The sequence below is a fragment of the Mandrillus leucophaeus genome, unplaced genomic scaffold (genome assembly GCF_000951045.1).
Source record: "Mandrillus leucophaeus isolate KB7577 unplaced genomic scaffold, Mleu.le_1.0 Scaffold252, whole genome shotgun sequence".
In the NCBI taxonomy this organism is placed as follows: domain Eukaryota; kingdom Metazoa; phylum Chordata; class Mammalia; order Primates; family Cercopithecidae; genus Mandrillus; species Mandrillus leucophaeus.
In genome coordinates, this window is record NW_012102610.1 from 2,378,868 (window position 1) to 2,392,167 (window position 13,300).

Genomic DNA, 13,300 nt, shown 5'->3' on the forward strand with positions numbered 1-13,300 from the left:
TTAGTTTGCTCTTCTTTTTCTGCTTCCTTAAGGTATAAAGTCAGATAATTTGAGATCTTTCTTCTTTAATGTGGGCATTTACAGCTATATATATCCCTCTACACAGTGCTCTCGCTGCATCCCATAAGTTTTTATTGTATTTTTATTTTCGTTTATCTAAAAGTATTTTTTAATTTCCCTTGTGATTTTTTATTGAGCCATTGGTCATTTAAGAGTGTGTTTTTAAATTTCCACATGCTTGTGAAATTTCCAGTTTTTCTTCTGTTATTCATTTCTAATTTCATCCCATTGAGATTGGAGTATATAAATTTTATGATTTCAATCTTAAAATTTATTAAAACTTTTTTTGTGACCTAACACGTGTTCTACTTGGAGAATGTTTCATGTGCACTTGAGAAGAATATGTACTTTGTTGTTCCTTGGGTGTTTTGTATATGTGGTAGGTCTTGTTGGTTTATAGTGTTGTTCAAGTCTCCTGTTTCTTTGTTTATCTTTCATCTAGTTTTTCTATCCATTATTGAAAGTGAGGTGTTGAAATATCTAGAATATGTAGAGCTGTCTATTTCTTCCTTTAATTCTGTCAGTTTTTGCTTCATATATTTTGGGTCTCTTTTTAGGGGTGGATATATGTTTATAATTTGTATACATTCTTGATGGATTGGCCCTTTTATCATTATATAGTCCTTCTTTGTCTCTTGTGACAATTTATGGTCACAAGTCTATTTTGTTGGATATCAGTATAGCCACTTCATCTCTCTTTTGGTTACTATTTGCATATATTGCCTTTTTCTGTTCTTTCACTTTCATTCTATTCATGTCCTTCGATCTAAAGTGGATCTCTTGTAGACAGTGTAGAGTTTGATCATGGTTTGTTTGTTTAATCCATTCTGAAAAATCTGTCATTTAATTGTAGAGTTTAAGCCATTTACATTTAATGTAATTGCTGATGGAAAGGGCCTTACTCCTGCCATTTTGCTATTTTTCTATATCTCATTTTTTTCCTCAATTTCATTTCATTGCTGCCCTCTTTTATGTTAGATAAATATTTTCCATGTACCATTTTGATTTCCTTCTTGTTTATTTTACTATATACTTTTTAGTTATTTTCTTAGTGGTTGCCTGAGGATTACAATTAATTTATAACAATTAGATAAGTTCAAATTAGTACCAACTAATTTCAATAGTATAATAAACATTACTTCTGTATTCTGTTCTCCCATCTGTTTATGTTGTTATTGTCATCAGTTACATCTTTGTGCATCATGTGCCCATCAACATATAGTTATTATTACTAGTTTATGTGATTATTTTTGAAATCATATAGAAAAAAAGAGGAGTTACAAACCACAAATGCCTTTATACTAACATTTCTATTTATTTACATGATTACCTATGCTGGTGTTCTTCATTTCTCCATCTAGATTCAAGTTACTTTTTAGTGTCCTTTCATTTCAGTCTGAAGGACCTTCTTTACACTTCTTGCAGGGCAGGTCTACTAGCAATGAACTCTCTCAGTTTTTCTTTATCTGGGAATGTCTTCATTTCTCTTTCATTTTTGAAGAATATTTTTCCTGGATATAAAAGTATTGGTTAACCATTTTATTCTTTCAATATTTTGAGTAAGTCATCCCACTGTCTCCTGGCCTCCTAGGTTTCTGATTTAAAAAAAAAGAAAAAGCTGTATTTCTTATTAAGGATGTCTTGTATGTGATGAATCACCTGTCTTCTGCTGCTTTCAGGATTCTGTCTTTGGTTTTCAACAGTTTGATTATAAAGTGTTTCAGTGAGACTCAAGGTTCATTGAGATTTTTGGATGTGTAGATTCACGTCTTAGATCAAATTTGGCAAATTTTGGCTATTCTTACTTCAACTATTATTTCTCTCTCTCTCTCTCTCTCTCTCTCTCTGTCCCCCCCCCCAACTTCTGAAACTCCTAGGTACTCTTGATAATGTACCTCAGATCTCTTAGGCTTCATTCATTTTTCTTTATTTTTTTTCTTTCTGCTCCTCATACTGAGTAATCTCAATTGACCTCTCTTCAAGATTGCTGATTCTTTCTTCTACTTGTTGAAATATGCTGTTGAATCTCTCCGAAAAAAAATTATTTTAATTATTGTAGTTTTCAACTTTAGATTTTCTTTTTGGTTCCCCTTACAATTTCTATCATGTCATTGGTAGTCTCTATTTTCTTGAAATATAATTATCATGATTTCCTTGGTTTTTTTGTACATAGTTTTTTGTACATAGTTTCCTTTAGCTCTTTGAGTATATTTTAAATAGTTGGTTTATGGTCTGTTTAGTAAGTTCAATGTCTTGTCTTCCTCAAGAACTGTTTCTATTATTTCTTTATTTCCTGTGTATGGGCTGCACTTTCTTGTTTCATTGCATGACTCATAATTTTTTGCTGAAAGCTGAACATTTTGAGTATTATGATATGGCACATCTGGAAATCATCTTCCTCCCACCAGGGTTTATTGCAGCTGCTTTTTGTGATTGTTGTTGTTTGATTGCTTAGTTCTCTTTCCTTAATTTTGTAAAGACTTTATTTGTTGTTGTATATAGCCACAGAAGTCTTCGTTTTGTTAGCCTAGTGGTTCAGCTGGTGATTTAAATACAGCCGTGTATTCTTTGCCTGGAACAAAAAAAGAAAAGAAAATCTCTCGGTGTTTGCAAATGGACTCTATGTGCATGCTGGAGTATACCTTCAACTCTTGGTGAGGCACTTTACCACTCTGCCTTAGTCTTCACTTCCTCCTTGTGGAGAGCCTTGAGGTCAGCCAGAAGTGAAAACTTCTCAGGTCTTTCCTGAGCATGCACCCAGTTCTGGGCATGCAAGTGGGCTTCTAGATTCCCACAAATATGTAAGAGCTTTTCAAAGCCTTTATTTCCCAATGTGTTTTAATCCCTATTCTTTCTTCCCAACCCTTTTGGTTTGTCTATAGTTTGTCCCAACAGTTATCTATTGCCCCAAGTGGCAGCAGCTGTTACATTTGCCTTTTAATGTTTTCAACAAATTCCCCTTGAGTAGATAGATGCTTTAACCCTTGGAGAGCTCAGCAATGAGTCAATTCTTCAGGGATCCACAAGACAGGTCAAAACAAACAACCACAGTTATTTGGAAATTAGGTCTATTCTGCTCCCTTATGTACTAGGAGCCTATACAAGGAATATGGATTGCTATCTTCAAGGCCACTGCTGAGCCAGGGTAATTTAAATACCGTGAAGCTCTATTATCAAGATTCTGGTGGCGTTTTGTTTTTTGTTTTTTTCTTGATTAAATATTCTCTTGGTTGCTGTAAACTTTCAGTTAGTTTCCCAATTTCCAATAAAGTTGATTCTGACTGCTTTTGCCAGTTTGTTTTCTCCTTTTGTGGAGGGATAGGCTTTTGTAGTTCTCTATTCTGCCATTTTCACTTTTAGGGTGCTGACTTTTGAGAAGCAATGTGCACTTCAAAACAGCAGACATTATGTGGAGCTGGGGCCCCATCAGACAGACTACATGGGAAACAAGCAGTGGAAACAGAAGTGGCCCCATCACCACTGCACCCAGTGACTCACCTCAAGAATGCCTTCAACTTTAGGCTCCACTGGACCAGTAATGCTGGTCCCTCAGCATGTCTGGGGTCAATGGGGAGGAGATACTTATCCCAGGGACGCCTAAAGCTGTAGCTGCTCCTTGTCATTTTAGGTTTCTCACGCCAACAGAGCAGTAGGCAAAGAAAGGAGTTCTTACACTTGTAGAAATATCAGATTCTGCCTATTATGAGGAAATAGCACTGCTGCTAGATTATGGGGTCAGAGAATAGGATGCCCAAAGTTCAGGGGATTCAGTGGGGCTCATTTTGGTGTTTTCCAGCCCAATGACAAAAATTATGGGCAATTGCAGCAACAATATTCTGCCCAGTGCACAGTGATCAGGACTTCAAACCTCTAGGGATGATGACCCAGTAACCCCAGCAGATCAGCAAGCTCAATATGCAGGAGTGGTGGTCAAGTATAAGGGCTATCCAGAATGAGTGGTGACACACGGGGACAACGAACACCACTGATGACCTTAGAATTCGTGGTAATGAGGGGGTCTGTAGCTTGTTTCACAAATCCTCTTTCTTAACTTCTTTGTAGAAATTGTGACAGGCAACATCCTAAAAGAAGCAATATCAGGAGGGAGTGGACTTAATATGGGAAAGCAGTATCCCCCAGGTCTCAGCATTCCCATATAAGCTGGCCTGCCTTCCATATGCCAACACATCCATCTCTTTGCCAAGGGCTTCCTCTGGCTGCTGGAGCCTGCTGTAACCACAGGCATGGCAGCCTAGAAGTGCCAGAGTACCAATGCCACATCCCCAACTGCAGCCCTCGACCAGCCCAACATCAGATAAGATGTCATGGAGGACATCAGGATATCATTGTGTCCTCCACTGGCTCCACGTGCTCACGGGGGTAGCTTGGATGTTAACAATTGCTTTCTTGCCTGCTTGCATTCTGTCTTGGTTCACACTCCCCTACAGTACTGTTTGGCGTGAAATAAACTACTTGCACTCAAATCCATGACTGAAGATCTGCTTCTTGGGGAGCCCAGGATAAGATGCCCCACGTCTCTCCTCCTTCCCTCGAGGAAGCCTAGTTTCTTGCTTCTGACTGTTTTCCTTCCTTTTCAAGCACGGAAAAATGGACCATTTCGACGATGTAACAATTTGCTTGCTGAATTGCTGCCCATTGTACTTGGAATGAATAATAACAACCAAAAAAACCTCCCTAACACCATCTACCAGACCCTGCAGTATCTGAGCCCAGCCCACCTCCAGTCCTGCCTTCACTCACTGCTCCTAGTTTTATTGCAGGGAGCCGACAGCCCTGGAACGTGACCAACTGGGCTTTCCACTGGAGGCTATATGATCAAACAGCAAACTGTTTATCATAAACGCAGGATGTGGGCAAACTCACGACTGCTCCCGCCGACAGAAGGTTTGCTGGAGGCAATCACTCCCCAGCGCTGAGGTTATCTACTGCGACATCTAGAGCCTGTTGTTCGAGGAATGCAGTCTTGCAAGCCTACTCTGGACCTAGCAGCTGACCCCTTCTTCCACCCCGCTTCTCACTGTCTCTTTTGCCAAATTAATATGGAGGGCTATGTAAAGCTCAGGGCTCTTGTCCACTAGAGGCAAGGTGCCCCCTGACCCCTTCTTCCAAATATACTCTTTCGCCTCTCGTCTTTTATTCCCACGTTCGCTCCCTTGGTTCATTCCCCCTAGGTCCGTGCAGGCTACAAGTGGCGCTTGAACAGGCGGCAGTCTGAACACAGGGACTACAAAGACATGAACGAAGAAGGTCTGCTGAAGCAGAGGAGCTGAAATCAAAAGGTGAACGGTGACCCTGGGACCAGTCTGCCGGCAGCGGATATAAGCCAGTGCCCTAAAGAGGTACTGGGAGCAGTGCTTTAAAGAAGTACTGGGAACGGGAAGTTTTCTGAATCAGGATAACAAGGGGAAGAATTTGTCTGTTGAACAAAAAGCATTATGTGCGGTTGCTTAAAGTTCTGTTGAGACAGTCTGGAGCTCAGGTTAATTCACAGGCACTAACTAACCTCCTGCAGAAGCCACAAAATGTTACTATGCATAACCCATGGTTTCCACAGGCAGGCACTCCTGATGTGGAAAGTTGGGACAGAGGGGGAGAAGGATTAAAACGGGCTCATCAAAAAGGTCTTAAAGTTGATTCTTCTGTTTTCTTCACTTGGAGTTTAGTTCACACTGTACTTCTGCCATTTTCTCCTGATTCTGCAGGACAACAGGCTGAATCTAAAAATCTGAAAGAATATGTTTTTCCACCCACAGCTCCAATGGAAAATAAAAAACAGGAGAGGGAGGATAAAAATTGGCCTATACCGCCTCCTCCAATTGCAGAAACATCTGTACCGCCTCCTTCGGTAACAGAAATAGAAACCCCAATACAAAGAATTGTACACTCTGCTGCCATAGCTGGAGAGCCCTCAGGACCTTGTGCTTTTCCTGTTTCCATAATGCCTGATAATTTGTTGAAGGAATTAAAAGCAAGTATGATAAATACTGTCCTACAGAACCCATTCACCTTAGGATTGCTAGAATCTGTATTTGGTGCTATACGTAATGCAATCGCAGATTGTAAACGTGCACTGGCACCTGTGAGATGTACAAAAAACTTGGGAAATTGTCTCAGAACTTGTCGAGATGTAGCAACTGAGCTTCATTGCTCTTCAATGTTAGCTGAAGCAATGGCTAATTTAGTAGTTGACAAATCTAAAAGGAGCCAAGGGTCAAAACCCTAAAATGGGAAAATGTTATAATTGTGGAAAAACTGGACATTTTAAAAAGGAATGCCACCAGATCTCAGGACAGAAAGGATCTTACAATGCAGTTCCTCCCCACCCCACAGCGGAAAAAATGCCAGGACTTTGTCCTCGCTGTAACAAAGGAAATCACTGGGCTAATCAGTGCCGTTCAAAATTTCATCAGATTGGCACACCCATGTCGGGAAGTGAGACGGGGGGCTGAACCCGAGCCCCACAAACAATGAGGGCATTTCCAGTCCAAACCTCAACCCTGTTTCAGGGATGGGTTCCCAGAGGCACATTGATTCCCTCGGCCCAGGAACACCAGGACGTGCAGGATTCGATCTCCCAGTCAGAGAATGGATAATGTTAGTTGGGGGAGACAAACCTATCAAAGTTCCCACTGGTATTTGGGGACTAATTTTAGGCAAAAGCCGCCTTAACTTGCAAGGCATTGCTGTAGTCCCAGGAGTTGCTGACTCTGATTATGGAGGAGAAATTCAAATAGTTTTAATGTCACAAGATCTTTGGGTTTTTGAACCGGGAGAATACTTTGCTCAATTATTGCTTATTCCCTGCAAATTACACCCCTCTTCATGAAAGGAGAAATGAGGAAATAAAGGGTTTGGGAGCACAACTACATGGGAAATCTATCTGTCCCAACCCATAGCCTCTAATAGACCCACCTGTGTAGTACAAATTAAAGGAAAGAAATTTTATGGGCTTATGGATACGGGAGCTGATGTGTCAGTAATATCTAAAGACAATTGCCCCCATTCTGGCCCTTGTAATTAACTTCTACATCCTTAGTGGGAGTAGGAACAGCTCAGCGTGTTCAGTAGAGTGCTGAGATTTTACCTTGTCTCGGTCCACATGGACAGTTATGTACTTTTCAGCTTTATGTTGCAAATACAGCCATCAATTTATGGGGTCAAGACTTACTTACAGCATGGGATAGGAGACTTTCAAATGAAAACTTTGATAACCTAGGATTTAAAATGTTGAAGAATATGGGATATCAGAGTGGAAAAGGTTTGGGAAGATTTCTACATTGAAATCCTAACCCAGTATCAGTAACTGGAAAAACAGATAGAAAAGGGCTAGGATGTCAGGATTTCTGACGGAGGCCATTGATATTTTTCCTCTGCTCACTGCCTTACCATTAGAATGACTCTTTCTACCTAATCACACAGTCGAAACCTTGCACGTTTATCTTTCTTTAATTACACAAATTGCGACTATGGGCAGGCACAGGTCAAAAATGCTTACAGGACGTGATCCTGACAAAATTATTCTTCCTTTAGACTCCCAACAGCAAGCCACACTTGGAAAATGTTGACTGCCTGGCAAACTCTTTTGCAGATTTTGTGGGTGCTATAGATAACCACTACCCCTCAGACAAAATTTTACAGTTTTATAAAATCCATTCTTTCATTCTTCCTGTGATTACTCATCACAAACCTATTCCAGGTGGACAGACTTATTTTACTGATGGCTCTTCCAAAGGTCGTGCCGCTATCTATGGACCTAAACATACTCAAACAGTAATGACCTCTGGTGCTTTAGCTCAACACTCAGAGCTAATTGCAGTCATTCAGGTTTTACAGCTCACACCTTCAGATTCTATCAACATTGTCTGTGATTCAGCTTATGTTGTAAATGTAGCCAGTTGCATAGAAGCTGCTATAGTTAAAAGTACACTAGACCCAGAACTGCTTAATTTGTTTCACTTATTCTCACATGCTGCATGCTACATGCCAAACAGGTGAGACAGCTGGTCATGTACAGCGACACTGTCTGTCATCATTTGCTCATATGGAGATACCTAAACAATTAAAAACTGACAAGGGACCTGCTTATGCTAGTCATGCTTTTCAAAATTTCTTACAGCTTTGGGCTATAACCCATAAAACAGGAATTCCTTATAATCCTAGAGACCAAGGCATTATAGGACGGGGACATCAAATATTACAACGCATGTCGAAAAAACAGAAAGGGGATATAGGAGGCCAACTACCACCTCAATCAAAACTACATTTAGCCTTATTTACTTTAAATTTTTTGACTCCTGATATGGATGGTAAGATTCCAGCAGAAAGACACTGGCAAGTGTTAGAGGAAAAGAGGAAAGTTTATCCATAAGTGTTATGGAAATCCCCGGAAGAAGGACAGTGGAAAGGTCCACTGAATTTACTGACATGGGGAAGAAGGGATGCTTGTGTTTTTACAAGAGATGAGCAAACCGTGTGGGTGCCCTCAAGGTGTGTGCAACCATAGAATGGGAGACTGGAGGAACCCAGGGTGGCAAACCATGGGCCCACTCCTTCTGATATGAGCCATGAGTCAGCTGAGCCTGAGTGCAAAGACGGAGAGAAGGCCGACCAGAGTCACAACACAGTTCTAATGTTACATTTGTAAAGAATATCACCACACAATTTGCAGTTTGTGTTTTTAATCCTTACGTCTTTTGGGCAGCTAAGAAGGACCACCTCCAGTTAAATAATGCCCACTTGACCTGTACATCTTGCCAGTTATATCACTGCATTAATCATAGCACATTGCAAAATACGTAATATCTCTACTTTGATGATTTTAGGTCTCATCCCTGGGCTATGGATTCCTGTTAATCTCTCTGAGCCTTGGGCTCCCACACCTGCTTTGCACTTTGTAAAACTTCTTCTAACTCAGCTAACTCATTGTGTCCGTGGAGCCTTAGGCATGATCATTTCTGCTATTGTTTCTTTGGTCACACTAATAACTTCTGTTGTGAGGTCTCCTGTAGCTTTGCGTAGTTCTATTCAAGCAGCTCAGTATGTGGAGAACTGGACGCGCATAGCCAACCAAGCTTGACTACTTCAGAATAAAATTAACATTGAGTTACAAATTGAAGTGGCAATGTTATAATCCATGGTTCTATGCTTAGGGGAACAAGTACAAAGCTTGCAATTGCAGCAGCAATTGCGTTGTCATTTTACTCACACTCATATTTGTGTAACCAACTTAGAATATAACCAAAGTGAGTATCTGTGGGACCTTGGGAAAGCCCATTTTCAGGGAGCTTTCACATCCAACATCACCTTTGATATTGGCAAATTACAGAACAAAATTCTTGATTTAAAGAGGCAAACTCAAGAATTTCAGCCTTTAGAAGGCTGGACCGAATTCCAGCAAGGCCTGAAGAGCATCAACCCTTGGAACTATCTAAGGCACCACAGTTACACCTTTTATGTGGTTCTTGGAATAACATTGTTTTGACTCTGTCTTCTGTTTATAGTCTGTAAAATCAGATGGACTGCCAATTGGAGAATGAGAGCTGACCAGCCTGGCCTTACGTTCTTTCATTTAATTCATAAACAGAAAGGGGATATGCAGGGAGCCGAAGGCCCTTGGGACGTGACCAACTGGGCATTCCACTGGAGGCTATATGATCAAACAGCAAAGTGTTTATCATGAACACAGAATGTTGGCAAACTCGCGACTGCTCCCGCCGACAGAAGGTTTGCTGAAGGCATTCACTCCCTGGTGCTGAGGTTATCTATTGCGACATCTAGAGCCTGTTATTCCAGGAATGCAGTCTTGCAAGCCTACTCTGGACTGAGCAGCTGACCCCTTCTTCCATCCCTCCTTGTCACTATCTCTTTTGCCTAATAAATATGGAGGGCTGTGTAAAGCTCAGGGCCCTTGTCCATTAGAGGCAAGGTGCCCCCTGACCCCTTCTTCCAAATATACTCTTTTGTCTCTTGTCTTTTATTCCCACGTTTGTCCCCTTTTTTCAGTGCCCCTTGGTCTGTGTGGGTTACACAGTGGCGCTCCTAACGGTGACAGAATTGGGTGTTCCACATTTTATGACCACCCTTCCCATCATTTGTCATTTGGTGAATTATTGCTCATCCTTCAGATTTTAGCTTTCAAGCCATTTCCTTGGAGAAATCTCCTCCAAACCCCCTCATATTGACCATTTCCCTCTATGATTCTTCTTCAAAGGACACTCTGCTTTTCCATTTTATGCTTATAGTAAGTCGCCTTCATATATTTACTGGTGTATTTATCTGATTAATATCTTTCTCCCAACTAAACTGCACAAAAATGTTGAGATGGGCCCTGAAGTTCTCCAAGGCAGATGGATGGTGGCAATGAAGTTGTGATAAGAAGAAGGAAGGGCAAGAGGGGGCATGGCCAGAAGCCCACAGGTCCCTGGCTGATGGAAACATGAGGTGTGAAGAGGGCCAACATTTTCAGAAACTTTGAGTGCCGTTTTCCCTCTTGACCTCACAACCCCCTCCACCTAGGTCCTCATTTCCCTGCACCAAAATGTTTTGTCAAGGCCAGCTATGCACCTCCAAGTGACTAAATCCCAGGGTCTATGGTCACTCCTTATTCTCTCTTGGCCCATCAGCAGCAGTAGACACAGCTGTGGGCCCTACCTTCCTGAAGCCCTTCTTCCCCTTGCAGACTGCTCCTCTGCTTCTCCTCCCTTGCCAGATGCTCCTTCCCAGTCTCCTTTGCTGGTGTCTCCTGACTGCCTCCACCTCTGAATGCTGTGGGCTCCCCAGGTTCAGGCCTGGGTCTCCGCTTCTGACCACAATCACTCCCTTGGTGATGCCATTCTGATGCACACAGGTTTTAAATGCCTCCTGTAAGTCAACAACTCCCAAATAAATATTACTAGCTTGACCTCCTTCCTGGACGCCTGACTCTATATTCAGCTGCCTGCCTGCAAGCTCCCCTTAGAGACTGTAGATATGTCAAACTCCACATGATCCAAAGCAATCTCCTGACTCTCTTCTCACCCCACCCTGATCCACCTCCTTTTTTCCCCACCCCAGTAAATGACAACTCTGTCTGTCCATGAGCTCAGGCCAAAACCTTTGTGTTCCCTCGACTCCTCCCCATGTCCAATTCATCACCATTGTCAGAAGTGGTCCTCCTGTTTCTTCCTTTGCCTTCTTGTAGCTCTTTCTCAACACTGCAGCCTCAGCAGTCTTTGGAAAGGAGAGTCAGGTCATGTCACTTCTTGGTTAAAAAGATTTCAGTTACTTGCATCTACTCAGAACAAATCCAAGTCCCAACAGCAGTGCACACAAGGCCCTACCTGATCTGCCCCAACCAACTCTCTACCCTCCTTCCCCATCTCTGACCCCTCTCCTTCTCGCACCCTTGGCTCCAGCTTCCCTGGTTTCCCTGATGTTCCTTAAATGTGACAAGCTCACTCCTGCCCCAGGGTCTTTGCACCATTGCTTTTCCTGCCTACAGTGCTTTTTGCAGATGGCCCCAAGAACTTGCTCCCTCATTTTTTCAGAGTTCTGCTCAAATATCAGCGTCTCCATAATACCTTCCTTGACTGACCTATTATCAATGGCAACCCCATGTCCCTAGAGCCTCCTATGCCCTTAACCTGCATTTTAAAATTTCACAGCACTTATCCCCATCTCATTTTCTATATTCACTTATTTATTTGTTTATTGCCCATCTCCCTGGCTAGAACCTGAGTTCCATGAAAGTGAGAACTGTATGCCCAGCTCACCTCTGCAGCTGAGAACAGGCCCTGCTAAAGGAATGAATGAGAATCTGCTCAATAAATATTTATAGATTAAACCAATGAGTAAGTGGATTTATATTTACTTCCAGTGGATCTCAGGGATATGTTCAAGACGTCATCTAGTAATAAGAGTTGTGAACTGGGATTCTGAGGAAACAGTTCATTCCTGACTCCTTACTGACCCTTTTGTATGTTTTCAAAGCAAACATGCAAAGCATGAAGACTTTCAAAAACCCTTCTCTTCCCTCTCAAATCTTGATTCAGCTTGCAAAGGGCAAAAGAGCCCTTCCTTTTCTTGTAGGAGACCTCAGTTTCTTAGATGGTTTCCCTATATGACCTTAGTCAATCCAGGTAATCTCATTGGGCCTCATTTTCTCCTTCTGTAAAGCCTCCAAGATCTTCCAGCTCTGATGGTCTATGGTTCATTTCCACCTGAGATGGCTGTGGCACTTTGACCTCACTGGGGGAAGCATTTCAGATAAGCAGGCCCTGCTATCTTGGGAGCCTTTCTCTTCACCTCCATCCCTTCATGTGAAACCCAACACCACAGTTTCTGGGACTGCCTCCTCATTGATAAAGTGTTCCCTGATTTCTCAATGAGCTTGCACACTCTAGCTGCAGTGATAATGGGCTATATCTGGCCTGCCGGAATCCTGCCCATGTTCCAGTCAGTGCTGTGGCTATCAGTTGTCTGCTGAGCATGAATGGCCAGAGGCAGAAAAAGGACAAGGAGCCGTGCTGTTGAGAAGTGGAAGTGATTAACTTATGTCGCATGCTCCAGCAGGAGTATCAGCCAGTGATAGGTGAATGAATGTATGTTGACAGCTGCCTTGGAGTTCACACCATACCATCAGCACTCTGCAGGAAACAGATTACTCCAGGGCTTGAGAGCTCGTTGACAGCTGGAGCTTTCTGATAAAGTTGTCAGAAAGTGAAAAGGACAGTCCCAGGAAATTGTAAGTTTCCTGTGCTTGGAGGTGTTCTGGTAGAGGAGGAGAAGTGGTGGATGGGATGTTGTAGACGAGGTTGAAAGTGCACTGATGGGCTGGGTGCGGTGGCTCACACCTTTAATCCTAGCACTTTGAGAGGCTGAGGCGGGAGGACTGCTTGAGCTCAGGAGTTCAAGACCAGCCTGGGCAACATGGTAAAACCCCGTTTCTACTAAAAACACAAAAAATTAGCTGAGTGTAGTGGTGCGTGCCTGTAATCCCAGCTACACAGGAGGCTGAGGCACAAGAATGTCTTGAACCCAGGAGGCAAAGTTTGCAGTGAGCTAAGATCGTGCCACTGCACTCCTGCCTGAGTGACAGATGAGACTCTGTCTCATGAAAGAAAGAAGAAAGAAAGAAAGAGAGAGAGAGAGAAAGAAAGAAAGAAAGAAGGAGAGAGAGAGAGAAAGAAAGGAGAAAGAGCAGCGATGGGCAGCCCATGTCTGTCTTGTTCTTCACAATGTC